General features: G+C 43.1%; 1 pseudogene across 1 annotated transcript; it reads right to left on the bottom strand.

Annotated features, from left to right (window-relative positions):
* Positions 1-40: 40 nt before the first annotated feature.
* Positions 41-6901, bottom strand: LOC307118723 (annotated as a pseudogene). The gene is made up of 3 exons: positions 6777-6901; positions 1874-3445; positions 41-178 (listed from the first exon to the last, which is right to left on the bottom strand). The product of its transcript is annotated as an uncharacterized misc_RNA (transcript).
* Positions 6902-15642: the final 8741 nt, after the last annotated feature.

Raw genomic sequence — 15642 nt, 5'->3', positions numbered from 1 at the left:
TGCATGCCACGTCAGTAGTAAAGTCTGATCGTCAGTGAATCTACTTTCTACGGAGGCTCAAGAAGTTTTGGCTACGGATGCTCACCTCACAAACTTCTACAGATACGCCATCGATGGCATCTGGACAGGGTGCTTGATTGTCTGGTATGGAAACTGCTTCATCATCGATCAAATCCCTCTAGAGAATGTGTCTAGAGGAAGAGTGTGATTTTTATTGTCTGAGGAAGGCTCCCAAAATCATTGCTGACCCCAGTCCCCCAGCACATAGCCTGTTTAACAAAATGCCATCAGGCAGGCAGGATATATATATATATATATATATATATATATATATATATATATATATATATATATATATATATATATATATATATATATATATATATATATATATATATATATATATATATATACTACATTGCCAAACGTTTTGTGACGCCTGCCTTTACATGCACATGAACTTTAATGAAGTCCCATTCTTAACCCGTAGGGTTTAATATGGAGTTGGCCCATCCTTTGCAGCTATAACAGCTTCAACTCTTCTGGGAAGGCTTTCCACAAGGTTTAGGAGTGTGTTTATGGGGATTTTTGACCATTCTTCTAGAAGTGCATTTGTGAGGTCAGGCACTAATGTTGGATGAGAAGGCCTGGCTCAGTCTCCACTCTAATTCATCCCAAAAGTGTTGTGCACTCTGTGCAGGCCTGTCAAGTTCCTCCACACCAAACTCGCTCATCCATGTCTTTATGGAGCGACGCTTTGTGCACTGGTGCGCAGTCATGTTGGCACGGGAAAGGGCCGTCCCCAAAACTGTTTCCACAAAGTTGGGAGCATGAAATTGTCCAAAATGTCTTGGTATGCTGAAGTATTAAGATTTCTTTTCACTGGAACTAAGGGGCCAAGCCTAACCCCTGAATAACCCCCTCTACCAAAGTTTACACTTGGCATTATGCAGTCAGGCAAGTCCCGTTCTCCTGGAAACCGCCAAACCCAGACACATCCATTGGATTGCCAGACAGAGAAGCGTGATTGGTCACTCCAGAGAACACATTGCCACTGTTCTAGAGTCAGTGGTGGCGTGTTTTACCCCACAAGCTTTGCATTGCACTTGGTGATGTAAGGCTTGGATGAGCTGCTCGGCCATGGAAACCCATTCCATGAAGCTCTCTACGCATTGTTCTTGAGCTAATCTGAAGGCCACTGAGGTCTGGAGCTATTGACTCTGCAGAAAGTTGGTGACTTCTGTGCACTGTGACCCTCAGCATGCACTGACCCCACTCTGTGATTTTACGTGGCCTAACACTTCGTGGCTGAGTTGCTGTTGTTCCCAAATGTAGAATGCCTGAGCCTCAACCTAAGCATTCCAATGTGCAAATTATCACTGACATTTGTATACATGACAAAATAAACTTGAAACTTGACTTAATGTCGTACAATATTTTTGGATTTATTTGAGTTATTTTACTTAACAAGAATTATGTAAAAAAGAAAGATAGACAGTCTGAGGTAAATATCATAACAAAAGCAAAGGAAATAAAAAAGGAAAGACTCCAGCAAATGATGAAGATAAAGTTCAACGCCAAGGATTACCACAAGAGTAAACACATCAACATTCATAGATGTGACATTTTTTGTTAAAATTACCATCCATTACCCTAATATGAAATATATCCATTTATTACAGTTCTTGAACAAACATATTGGATTGGAATGACTTGCCTTTAACACTAAAAACATATAAAAATTAGCTTGATACTCTGATAAAACAAAACTTTTTACTTCATTCAGATCTACCAAAAGTCAACTGCATTTATTTCTCATTGTAAGTGGTCTTCTTCATTTTCATCAATTCATCTCTTGTCTTCACTTGCTCACCAAAGAAATGTTCCAGTTTGATAGACCAGCTTGAAGGTAACTCAGAGCATTTTTATTGGCTTCTTCAGCTTCAGCAGTTTTCCTCAATTCCTCCAGCTCTCGGACCCAGTCTTTTTTCCCAGCTTCTCTCAGTTTGGGGATGAAGAAGTTCAGATGCTGAAGAGTGAAGGCAGAATCTGGCTTTAATGCGATCTGAGACAGATGCTTGATGGTCTTGTAGGCATTGAACAGAAGAATGAACTTTTGGTCCTCAAGCGCCTGCAGATCTTTGTCAAGATCATCCATTATAACCGAAAATCTCTTTAACTCTTCTTGAGCTTTTTCATAATTCTTTCTAAAATCATCAAATTCTATCAACTTGCTTGCGTTTCTGATGACGTATTTCTTGTCTTCTTTGATATGTTTGCTGTGATGGCACTTCCCTGTGCACACGGTGCAGTATCCGTTTTTCATGACTTTACATTTGCTGAGATCAGAACCCCACCAGCAGTCGAACTCATGGCAGTTTTCCTCACAGACAGTGCAGGTCGTTGCCTTCCTGTTCTTCCATGAAGCACTTTCAATGGGCACCTTCTCTTTGACAGTTTTTCTGACTTTAATGGTGAAGTTTTTACGTTCCTTAATCTTTTCCTTGTTTTCCATCATTGCTTGCTGAATCTGAAGTTTTTCAGACTTCTTCGACTCTTTCTCTTGAATTCGCACATGGACGCTTCTAATATAATGCGCTCTATCAGGACATTTGAAGTCAACTCTAAACTTCTTCTGTTCTTTTCATCCAGAGACTGAAGGAAATGCTTCATGCTGTCCATGCTGTCTTCCCAGGCGTCTCTTTGAGCACGAATATGACGTTCTCCAGTGTGACGGGCATCAGCCTGCCGGTTGTTGAATAAGAAATGAACAGGTTGGTTATTGTGGTCTCGGCTGCAGGGGATTCTAGCTTTATTAATGGCGTCAAGGACGTTTTTGGGTTCCATACCATCAGAGTGTGTGATTAAAAACACAATGCTGTTTACAATGTCTTTTCCAAACAAAGACAGAATTGAACTGATGATGTAATGCTGTCTGTCCGAGAGACGATTCTTAGACGCTTGAATCACAAAACACACAGCATCAACTTCACGAATGCCATCATTGCTCTGAAACAGAGTGGATAAGTTCGAAGCAACTTCTAGATCTTTTTCCAGTCCTCTAGTGTCTCCGTATCCTGGAGTATCAATGATGGTGACCGATACAGGACTCTCTTCAGGACAGACCTCATACATGGTGATTTCAGAGGTTTGTGATTCTGATTGGTCTCTGGCTTCTTCTTCTGTGATTTCATACCATAGTTCTTCCTCAAACTTTACACCCAGTAAGTAGTTGACCATGGTGTTGATGAGAGTCGTCTTGCCAGCGCCGGTTTCTCCCACCAGCAGAACAATTTTGTTTTGTTTACTGGTGTCTTTTTTCCCACAAGTCCATTTCCTGACTTTTCCATTCTCATCAAGCACTTCTCTCTCTGTATATAGACGATATTGTTTTGGAGGACCTTGAAGAATCAGAGTTGATCTGCTTGGTGGAAGACTCAGTTCTCTGTAAAATAAATATGGAGGCAAATGTCAGACATTTTGTGTAGAAAGAATTAAACACCCATCAAAATGCAGACATTTTATATTCAATGTTTATATACAATGACAATGTTTTATACATTTTTAACATGAATAATAATGTAAAGAAACTATATTTTACTCCAATTATAGTTGACTTTTAAAACATTCATATTTATCTTGAGGTCAGCAGTCTTCTAATGGCATGTTTCCATGTTATGTTTAGATAAAGATGGTTGGAATTGGATGGTTTTTGGAACAATTCATTTGACTTAAAGGGTTAGTTCACCCAAAAATGAAAATTCTGTCATTAATTACTTACCCTCATGTCGTTCGACACCCGTAAGACCTCCGTTCATCTTCAGAACACAAATGAAGATATTTTAGTTGAAATCTGATGGCTCTGAAAGGCCTCCATTGGCACAATGCACGGTACACTCTCAAGACCCTTAAAAGGTACTAAAGATGTCGTTACAAAGTCCATCTCACTACAGTGGTTCTACAATAACTTTATGGAGTGACGAGAATAGTTTTTGTGCGCAAAAAAAACCTAAATAACGACTTATATAGTGATGACCATTTCAAAACACGGCATCATGAAGCTTCGAAGCGTTATGAATCAGTGAGTCGAATCATGATTCAGATCGCGTGTCAAACCGCCAAACTGCTGAAATTTGGCGATCCAAACTGCTGAATCGACTCACTGATTCATAACTCTTCGAAGCTTCATGATGCCGTGTTTTGAAATCGTCATCACTATATAAGTCGTTATTTAGGTTTTTTTTGCGCACAAAAACTATTCTCGTCACTCCATAAAGTTATTGTAGAACCACTGTAGTGAGATGGACTTTGTAACGACGTCTTTAGTACCTTTTAAGGGTCTTGAGAGTGTACCGTGCATTGTGCCAATGGAGGCCTTTCAGAGCCATCAGATTTCAACTAAAATATCTTCATTTGTGTTCCGAAGATGAACGGAGGTCTTACGGGTGTCGAACGACATGAGGGTAAGTAATTAATGACAGAATTTTCATTTTTGGGTGAACTAACCCTTTAAACCAGGGGTCTCCAAACTCAGTCCTGGAGGGCCGTTGTCCTGCAGAGTTTAGCTCTAACCCCAAATAAACACCTGAATCAGCTCATCAGTGTCTTACAAGGCCCTAGTTAGACACTGATGAGCTAGTTCAGGTGTGTTTAATTAGAGTTAGAGCTAAACTCTGCAGGACAACGGCCCTCCAGGACTGAGTTTGGAGACCCCTGCTTTAAACAAATGGGAACACTTATCATTGTCATTTTCCTCACAAAGTGGTGGGAGGAGAAAATTCCCTTTTGACTAACAGCCCCACCTACTGTCCGGAACAGGTAGTGTTAAAAAGGAAAAAAAAACAGTCTCATAAAAATAGGGCTTTAAAACTGCGGTGAGCTGAATGAGCACAACATGTGTAACATTGCAGTGTTATGGAATAGAGTGCACATTTTTCTTCTGTGAAATTGAGCACTGCAAGTTTTTTTTAATGCAGTGTCCACATGACACACTGAAAAAGACGCGAGTGCAATGGTCATGTCTGTCTAGCGTATGTTTACATAGAAAAACAATGAAAAAGCAATGCAGGGGACTGCAAAAATGCGTTCTGTATGAACTTTATAATGCTGTATAATCTAGCACCCACTGCGTATCATAATGGACTCTAGGAGACTGATGTAAAAGTTATAAAACCTATATTAAGTTATATAAGTTATATAACCTATATTATTATTCAGTGGTTTTCAATCCTGATTCAACCACCCTCTGCACATTTTGTGTCTCACTTATTTAACACACCTGGTTCAGATCATCACCTTGTTTGGAAAGTGCACCATGAACTTAAATAAGGGCACATTTACATGAAACCGATGTACTAAAAAAAGACGTTTTTCCTTTGTACAGATGACATCACACGGATCCACGAAAACGTCTCAGGTTATGACTATAACCCGTGTTCCCCAAGAAGGGAACTCGAACTGCGTCGTCGTGACGACACATTTGGGGAACGCCCCCAGCGTAACGCGTCTGAAGAATGAATGAAATAAGTTCAATCCTGATTGGTGTTGCGTTATGACGTAGTATGTGATGGCGTACCCGAAAGATACAAAGGGACATCGGCACACAACACAGATAGTGTTCTGCGATGAAGCGAGTGCTCTGCCTGATTGGTGTGGCCACGAGACGCAGTGTCTCGTTCCCTTCTCGGGGAATACGGGTTATAGTCATAACCCCAGATGTTTGGGAACATTTGGGGAACGAGTACCCACTATGCCACACCAATCACTTCCACCCAGTGTGAAGCTGGAAACCAGGCACACTAAGGAGGCGAGCACTCTAGTGCCAGGCGTCGCAGGGACGTGCAGACTATAGTACCTTATGAAGGTGTGCGGAGTGGCCCACCCGGCCGCCTCGCAGATCTCTTGCATAGAGGCTCCAGAAAGGAGGGCCACAGAGGAGGCCATGCCCCTGGTGGAATGAGCCCTCACAGATATCGGTGAAGGCAAACTGCGCACCTGATAAGCCGTGGCTATAGCCTGGACAATCCAGTTACTGATTGTCTGTTTTGAAGCAGGCAGCCCTTTCCTGGGTGAACCAAAACACATCAACAATTGGTCTGACTTCCTCCACTGTGCAGACTTCTCCAATAGATCCTCAATGCCCGAACCGGTCTGCTCTCTTCCGCCGTCACGTGAGGTGGAGGATGGAATGCCTGGAGAACCACTGACCGTGCCACATTAGATGGCACCTTGGGCACAGCCCAGGCTAGGATGCAAGATGTCCTTAACTCTGCCTGGGGCAAAACTCCATGCAAGTTGGCATGATAGCCAAGGCCTGGAGGTCCCCCACTATCCTCAGAGAAGTGACGGAAAGGAGAAAGGCCACCTTGAAGGTCAGGTTTCTCGCCTCGGCCGACTCCAGTGGCTCAAAGGGGGCCTCAGCCAGTCCCTCGAGCACCACCGCCTGGTCCCAGGCTGGGACTCTGGAATGAGCCGCAGGCCTCATCCTCCGAGCCCCATGGAGGAACCGTACAACCAGATGGTGCTTCCCCAGCAACCCATCACCTACAGGTGAGTGGAAAGCCCCAATAGCAGCCATGCACACCTTAAGTGTGGACGGGGTAAGACCGGTGGAGAAACGATCTTGGAGGACCTCCAGCACTGAAGCCACTAGGCATATAACTGGGTTCACCTCACGCTCTCTACACCAAGTGGAAAACACATTCCACTTTAGGCTGTACAGTCTCCTGGTGGAAGGAGCCCTGGAGCTAAGTAAGGTCTCCACGACACCTGCTGACAGGCCATCTCCTAGGTACAGGGCCCCCTCAGGGGCCAGACCCAGAGGATCCACAGCTTTGGCCGAGGGTAAAATATTGTGCCCCCCGCCTGAGACATCAGATCCCTCCTCAGAGGGACCTGCCATGGGAGGCCGTCTAGCAGGTCGATAATGTCGGAGAACCAAACCCGGGTTGGGCTCTTCAAACCGGGGTGCTACTAGAAGGCAGACGCCCTCCCGGCGGACCCGCTCCAGAACTCCCGGGAGCAGAGCAAACGGGGGAAATGCGTACAGACGCAGCCTCGGCCACGTCTGAGCCATGGCATCCAGCCCCAGTGGAGCCGGATAGCTGAGGGAGAACCACAGTGGGCAGTGGGACGTCTCTCGAGACGCGAAGAGATCCACTTCCACCGGGCCAAACCTCTCGCACATGGCCTCCACCACCTCGGGGTGGAGTCGCCACTCCCCGGGCCTCAGCCCCTGCCTCGACAGGATGTCTGCTCCCTGGTTTTGGTCCCCAGGGATGTACATCGCCATGAGGGACGACAGTTTCCCCTGGGACTACAGGAGGAACTGGTGTGCCAGTCTGCATAGAGGGCGCGACTTCAGGCCCTCCTGATGATTTAGATACGATACTACGGCCGTATTGTTGGATCATATCCGGACATGGTGGCCGCGGAGGTCCGGGAAAAAGCTCCTCAGAGCTTTGTAGACCACCAGCATCTCCAGGCAGATGTTGTGCCAGGAGGAATGCCGGGTCTCCCACAGACCTCTGCAAAGCGGCCTTCCATGACCGCACCCCAACCGGTAAGGGAGACATCTGTTGAAACGGTCTTCCGGCAACATGATGCTCCCAGCACCGGCGCCTGGGGCAGAAACCAAGGTTTCTTCCATACGACGAGGGAACGAAGGCCACTGCGAGTTACCCTGGTCATACAGAATGGATTTCCCCTCAAGGAAAGCCCCTCGGTTCCCAAGCACCACTGTAGGGTCTCTAGGAGATATTCTGTTGGACGCAGCTGCAATAAGCCCCAGCAGTTTTAAACTGCTACACAGTGATGCTGCGGCCTCGCTTCATTTTAGAGACCATCCCCCGTATGGACTCGATACGTGCGGGGGACAATTGTGCCCACAACATAGAGAATCCCATACGACTCCCAGGAACACGGTTCTCTGAGAAGGCGTCAACACGCTACTGCATTTAGAGTCTCAACCCCAAGCACTGAGAGCAGCCAAGGACGACATCTCAATGCCAAACTCCTGCTACTCGCGAGGGAAAAGAGCCAGGCCGTATGGAGAAACCCGATATTGGTATGCTTCGCCCCCGAAAGCGAACCTCAGGAATTCCCCGTGACACAGAAGGATGGATACATGGAAGTATGCGTCCTCTTTAGATCCACCGTGACAGGCCAGTCCTTAGACTGGATCTGAATCACGACAAAGGAATTGTAAGCATCTTAAATCTAAATCTTCTCAGAGATCCAAGTACCTCAGATCTAAAGTTAGACGCAACTCGCCATCCTTCTTAGGAACTATGAAGTACCGGCTGTAGAACCCGGACTCCCTGTCTGGCGGAGGAATACGTTCAATAGCCTCCTTAACCAACAGGGAGTGTACTTCCTGTTCCATAACCCGCACCTGCTCCGGACCGACCACAGTCCAGACCACCCCGTTGAACTTCGGGGGAGGGGAACTGAACTGCGGCCTGTAACCCCGTTCTACAGTACGCAGGGCCCATACAGATATATTCGGAGGCATAACCGTGCGCCGAGATAATCTGCTAAGGGAACCAGCCTCTCGAGACCAGCCTCGGGTGTCAACCTAGCCTCCTTCCCGACCCCCTGAAGCGGCTAACCGGCAGGGCGAAATCGAGGAAGATTTTCGGTGTGCGTACGCGTCTGGTGCAGCGCGTGTGCGCGGAGAATCGATGTGGCCCGAAGCGTACTAGACGGCGGGAGCACAGCATCGAATCCCAAAAGCTCCACAGGGGAGACCTCGATCGCTCCTTCCCGGGAGAGGGGGCTGGTCAGCAGGGGCCTCATCTAAGGGAGCAGCTCGACAGGGCCGCAAAACTAGGGCGGACACTAGGGCGGATCAGAATTAAACGCAGCCATAAATACCCAACCGGTGAAACATGGTCTGAATGATAGGCTGAATAAAAATATCTGACTTCTCAAAGTCAGATAATATTCCATTTCAATTCCTCAGAATTAAATGCAGCCCTAATCACCAGACGATACTGTTTTAATAAACATTACGGTCCAGTAATCCCACATTGCCTCAGCAACGCGCGATTCGAGCAGTTAATATACAATTGGCTTTCATCCCTCGAGAGGAAAGTCAACGGGTGCGAGGCTGAATTACCCGAAAGGCACACGGCTGTACGCTTCGAGATATTTCTTAATGAAAACAGCCAGCACCGTCAGGAGCTGACTGCATTCCTCACACCCAACAGTATCACATGCATTCTCACCGTGTCACGTTGTATCACTTTAATAGCAGACCCGAAACCTATGCGCCGCCTTGGCAACGCAAGATTGAATCTTGCATTAGGGAATGGCGAGCCTTGATACAGAGCACGTCTAATTCCTCAGAATCAGACAGCTCACGCACCGGGTCCTCCACCCCGGGGGAAGAAGCCGCAGCGCGGGCTTCCACACGGGGAAGGAGAACAATGGAACTGTCAAACAGGGAAGGAGAAGATGCCTCAGCACTCTTAGGTTCCCTTGACAGACCCATCTGCGAGCCCAATGATTGATCAGCCATGCTGCCTCAACAGACACGGGACCAGCCACGGAGCTCGCGCCATCAAGAAAATGCTTGTGAAAACAACGTTGGTATACAAAAAAAACCAAATAAGACTCACAAAGCGCAAGCGGCACAGAGCGCTAACGCTGAAGAGCAGAAAGCTATCTGTGTTGTGTGCCGACGTCCCTTTGTATCTTCCGGGTACGCCGTCACATACTACGTCATGACGCAACACCAATCAGGATATGACTTATTTAATTCATTCTTCAGACGCGTTACGCTGGGGGCGTTCCCCAAATGTGTCGTCACGATGATGCAGTTCGAGTTCCCTCGAAGGGGAACAATTAAAGGTCCTGTTCTTCGTGATCCCATTTTTCAAACTTTAGTTAGTGTGTAATGTTGCTGTTAGAGCATAAATAATACCTGTAAAATTATAAAGCTCAAAGTTCAATGCCAAGCGAGATATTTTATTTAACAGAAGTTCCCTTTCAAAGCATAAAGCGAACGGCCGGTTTGGACTACATCCTGGTATTTCCTGCTTTAATTACGTCAGTAGAACAGTTTGTTGACTAACCTCCGCCCACAAGAATACGCGAAAAAGGGGGCGTGGTCTTGTTGCTCCCTCGTGGAGAAGAAGGAGTGTTGCGTTCGGTTCGGTTTGGTTGCGTTTGTCGCCATCAGACGCTGTTATTTTCATCCCGGAGTCAAATCACCTTTGTTTGGCCTTCAGGGGCTGTAGTTTGAGTGCGTTCATCTCCCCGTTATGGTGAGAGGCGTGACCTTCTCGGGCAACGTGAGCTAAGCTGCTGTCGAATCACAACAGGGGAACCGCTGGCACAATCAGAACTCGTTACGTATTTCTGAAGGAGGGACTTCATAGAACGAGGAAATTCTCAGGCCGTTTTGAGGACAGTGAAAACAGCGGTATACAGATAAGTAAATTGTGTGAAAAATACTGTGTTTTTTTACACATGAAACATTAACACATGTTATATTGCACACTGTAAACACAATCAAAGCTTCAAAAAAACACGAAAAACGGGACCTTTAAAATGTTGTATTATTCATGCCAGGCCAGTAATTGGCAATGTCACTTTGTCAAGAAACACTACGCGCCTATTGATCTCCCTCTCCCATGTTCCCCCGAAGTGAGGAGCTGCAGGGGGTTTGAAGTGGAAATTAATCTATTGCCTGGCTAGGAGATGTTGGAAGTCGGAGGACATGCTGTTAAAAGACTCACTGAGCTCCTTCTCTCCTGCCTTGAAGTTTGTACCCTTGTCGGAATAGAGCTCAGCCTGAGCCAAAGCAGTCGATGCCTGTGGAGGAGAATGGCGGCTTGTATAATAGCAGACGGGCCACAGGTAGGTCGACCATCTTTGGTACCAACGGCTCAGATCAGAGATCTTCAACCCTGCTCCTGGGGACCCTCTGTCGAGCAGTGATTAGCTCCAACCCTAATTAAAGACAGGTTAAGCTAATCAAGCTCTTCAGCATCACTTGTTGAAAATACACAGGCAAGTGTGCTGAAGCAGGTTTGGAAATAAACTTTGCAGGACGTCCCAGGAGCAGGGTTGAAGATCTCTGCCTTCGATTTTGATCTTCAGGACTCCTTGCATTGTTGCACCCTTTGAATAGCTTCCCTTCCACGGAGAATCCAAAAGGCCTGGCGCATCTCCGTGAATACTCGCTCAGGGCCCGGATGACAGAGACGGGCATCATAGTCCTGAATAAGGAGTTTTGTCACTGAATGCAAGGGGTCCAGTACATTAGGATGTCTGAAGGCAGGGTCTCGACCATTCGGCACGTCAGAGTCTCCCTCCAACTCGTATGATTCCCTTGACAGGGTAAGAAGACGACTACTTCCGAGTACAACTTTCTCTGCCTTAAAGTGACAACTCGTCCTGGAAGCACTCAGCCTGGACTCTATTGCACTTTAACTAATGTTAACTAATACAAATTTATTGTAATGCATTAGTTAACATGAACTAACCTTGAACAACACCTCTGTTCAGCATTAGTTAATCTTTGTTAACGTTAGTTAATATAAATACAGCTGTTCATGGTTTGTTCATGTTAGTTCACAGTGCACTAATGTTAACAAAATTTTAATAATGTATTAGTAAATCTTGAAATTAATATTAACAAAGATAAATAAATGCGTTATAAGTGCAGTTCATTATTAGTTCATGTTAACTAATGTAGTTAACTAATGTTAACTAATGAACCTTATTCTAAAGTGTTAGCGATTTTTTTAAGGCTTTCTGACCCCAAGACTCAACTAATCTCTGTAATCCCCCATCTGTGATCTTGTAGAGTATTTGTCCACTCAAACTCTTCTCCTTGCCACATTAGGATGATATAGACACGCCCTCTTCCAGGCAGATTCCTAACATCTTTAGTTGATTGGAACTTCTTAATTACTGCCCTGATGTTGGAAATGGGAATTTTCAATGCTTTAGCTATTTTCTTACAGCCACTTTCTATTGTGTTCTGCACATCAGAACTATATTCTTTGGGTTTTACTCATTGTGATGGATGATTAAGGGAATTTGGCCTTTGTGTTTCCTCATATTTATACTCATGTGAAAGAAGAAGTCATAGCAAGACAATTTCATGTTCCTAGTCACCCTGGTGTGCTAAATTTTTTTAAAAATAAATGGGAATATACTTCAGAGATATTTTACTCATAAAACAATTCTGACCACAACTGTAAGAATCAATTCACAGACCATCACAACAGACGATAACGTAGCAATTTATTGCCCTCAATTTGATTTAAAAAAGTAAATCATTTACTCTCCTGAAAAACTCACCTGGAATCCATGGTGATCGGAAGTCATTCACTGTCACTCTCCAGTCTGCTTACAGCAAAACAATTCATTAGTTTCTTCAGAATATGACCGTTTTATTTATAAACTTGTGTATTTTTGTATGGAGGGCAAAAACATATCCATTAAATAATCTATTGGAAGACGTGGGGGGGGCTTAGCCCCCAGGGTATTTGTAACTTGCGTTTGCAAAATCTTTGCACTCACATCTAGAGCTACACTTATGTCAACAACCAGTCAAGAAACCAAGATGTTAACAAGTAAAAAGTGACAGACATATCCTATTCTTCCATTTCTACTCTGTTAAAGAAAAGTTACTGTAATGTTAGCTTTTAGACACATCAAAGCTGATGGGGGAATTTACTTAGGCCAGACTTTGCTCCTGATGAGTTACTATTAAATGTTATCTGTCTGCTCATGTATGCTAAAATAATAGCATACTATATCTAATTCCTCTCTATATAAGATAAGTTGTCCACTATTAATGCTATTTAATTACACAGAACCGCATGTATGCAACCCATTTTTGAGTTAAAATACAAGCTAAACCTAAATTGAGCTAAACCTATACAAATACAACAGCTGTACAATTTTCAACCCCATTACTAAATTTACCCAATACAATAGCCTAATAACATTATTTAATATTTCAATCACAGCTTATATAGTGTTTTGACATTGACAACCCAGGTGCATTTTACCTCAAACTTGCGACTAGTTAACTTTCTAAAGTAGCAATCGCTTCTCGGGTCGACATTAACAAAATTATATTCTGAATTAAAAATATTTGTATACCACTTTTTAATGTGTGATGAGGTTAGAGGTGTTCACAAGATACCAACCTTTCGCGAACTTGCTTTCAACGGCGAACACTCGTTCTCATGGAGACGGCGGTGTGCACGGAGGGGAGGGGCTGTGTGTGTGTGTGTGTGTGTGTGTGTGTGTGTGTGTGGGGCGCGCGTGTATGTGAGAGAGAGCGTGAGTGAGAGACACAGGGAAAGGAAATGCAGCTGAACGTTATTTGGTCTATGAAAGATATTGATAAAGACGAAAACTAAGGACATTTAATCTATAATTTAATTTTAGTTCGTTTTGCCAAACACACATTACAGTTTTGGTTAGTTATTGTTTTTTTGTAATGCCTCGTTTTTATTTTTATTTCAGTTAACGACAACCCACCTAGTTTTCGTTTTTTCGTTCGTTATCGTTAACGATTATAACCTTGGTAACGACGAGACGAGATGAATCCTCCAGTTTCTTGCAGTAGAGCTCCGGTCTGCAACGCTCTGAAAGCGGCCACAGTTCACACCAATGCAACGAGACGCGGTACATCATCTTGATAGCACAACGACTCTTTGTACTTCTGTCCAACTTCCGACTTTTCGGCAATTTTTTTGTTCCAGCTATATATAATTTGTTGCATCTAAATATGAATGAGGATACGGTTATTGATAAATCAAATTTTTATTGTTGTTCTTATTATCATTTAGGGGGGCTTAGGAACATTTTGGGGTAGCTTCAGCTTCAGAGGGCAAAAACATATCCATTAAATAATCTATACACCGCTGGGTTATTTATTTTTACCAATATACTGTCTAGTACGGAAACTTTTGGGCCCTTTTTTGGGGTTATTTTTCCATGGTTGGGAGATTCTGTGTTACCCAGGCCAGCTGTTGGGTTAGTGGCTGGGTCAATCTGACAGTTGACAGATCACCAATGACAGATGAAACAATACACACCCTACCCCACCATCTGACTTAACATCAGCCTGGGAACGCTGATTTGTAACAAAGTCAATCTGGTTAATGTGTGAGGCTGGTAATGCTGTTTGTGGAGTTGTTTAATCCTCCTCTGCTGAGATCTTCAGAGATTTCATGTCTTTTTTTATCTTCAGTTGATTTCATCTAAAGCTGTGACTGAAGAAAGATGTGGTTTGTTTTCTTATTTCTCTTTCTTTCAGTGCTTGTTCACAGCAGGTGTTTGAATGTTTCAGGAACATCATACTAACCTTTAAATAAGATTTCTATTAACATTAAGGAAACTGGACATTTTTATGTTCATGGAAAGTTACAAATCAAAAAAAGTATCATTGATACTTTTAAATGTTTATTTCTTAAAGTGTTTGTTAACCGAGTTGTGTATGTAGGTTATATACATTAATAGAAGCTCTATAAATGTGCTGTATTTAGAAGTGTATATTTCTGAAATAAAGGACGTACTGTGTAAACAGTGATTTACTTTTCTGTACATTTTTACAAGTTAAGATGTAAACGACCTAGCATAAATCAAACGATTATGTCGCGTTTAATAAACATCTCAACATGCTATGTTTCAATAACTCACGGTTGGGTTTGTCCAATTGAAAACCAATTCAAATTGTATTAAAATATTCTTTCAAAAACTGAATATACATTATTGTTTCTATGTTTGGCCTTTTTTTTTTTTTTTTTGCAGGATGTTATGTTGTTAGGATGTTCACTTATCAAATCCGAACTACTCTATGGTTTGAAATGCCACACATATCAAGGGTAAATGCACAGATTATTCACTGTCCATAACATACAGAGGACTAAGAGTGAACAATCTCCCTTACCTCTTCAGAGAAAACACTCCTGGGTCAGGATAGAGAATAATCCAGAAAAGCAGAGATATTTTCAGTCGGAAAACCAACAGCGACTAACACGGGCAGTTTTTTCAGAAAGGTGTAATGAAAATTGGCATCAGAAGGTTGCTCAACCAACATAAAATCAGTCATCCTTGATTTAGTTTGATGAAAACAACCTTTGTACTCGAATTATCTAGCAACTACAGAGAGTTTACAATCTTACTGGTTCTGATAACCACTTTGATCCAGTTTATTTATGAAACTTTATGAAACAGCACTGAAAGTATTTATGATACTTTCAGTGCTGTGCAAATGCAAGTTTTATTTTTGGTGCACTGCAAAACAAATCAAATGGAATGGAAAGAATGTAAAAATAAACTATATGAGGTGAATCCAGTACTAATCAAGGCGTTAATTGTTATTATTTTGAAAATAGATATTATCAGGTTGTATATACGAGATTGCGAATTGGACTTTCAAGACTCACTCATTCATATTTATTGAAAGGGGAAGAAAAAACAGTTTGTCATTTTGTAAGAATTTCATGTGTAAAAACATATTTTAATAGAATGTCCTTTAAAAATATATATATATTAGATGTATTTATTCAGAAAATTATATTAATGGGCATTTTTAAAAAGTTTCTCCTGGAATAATTTTAGAATTTCTATCAAATATTAAATTTAATGTTTTTTTTTTTAAAACAA

Source organism: Gobio gobio (genome assembly GCF_949357685.1).
Source record: "Gobio gobio genome assembly, chromosome: 2".
NCBI lineage: Eukaryota > Metazoa > Chordata > Actinopteri > Cypriniformes > Gobionidae > Gobio > Gobio gobio.
The sequence above is the reverse complement of the archived record's forward strand: the minus strand, read 5'-3'. Positions and strand labels throughout refer to the sequence as shown.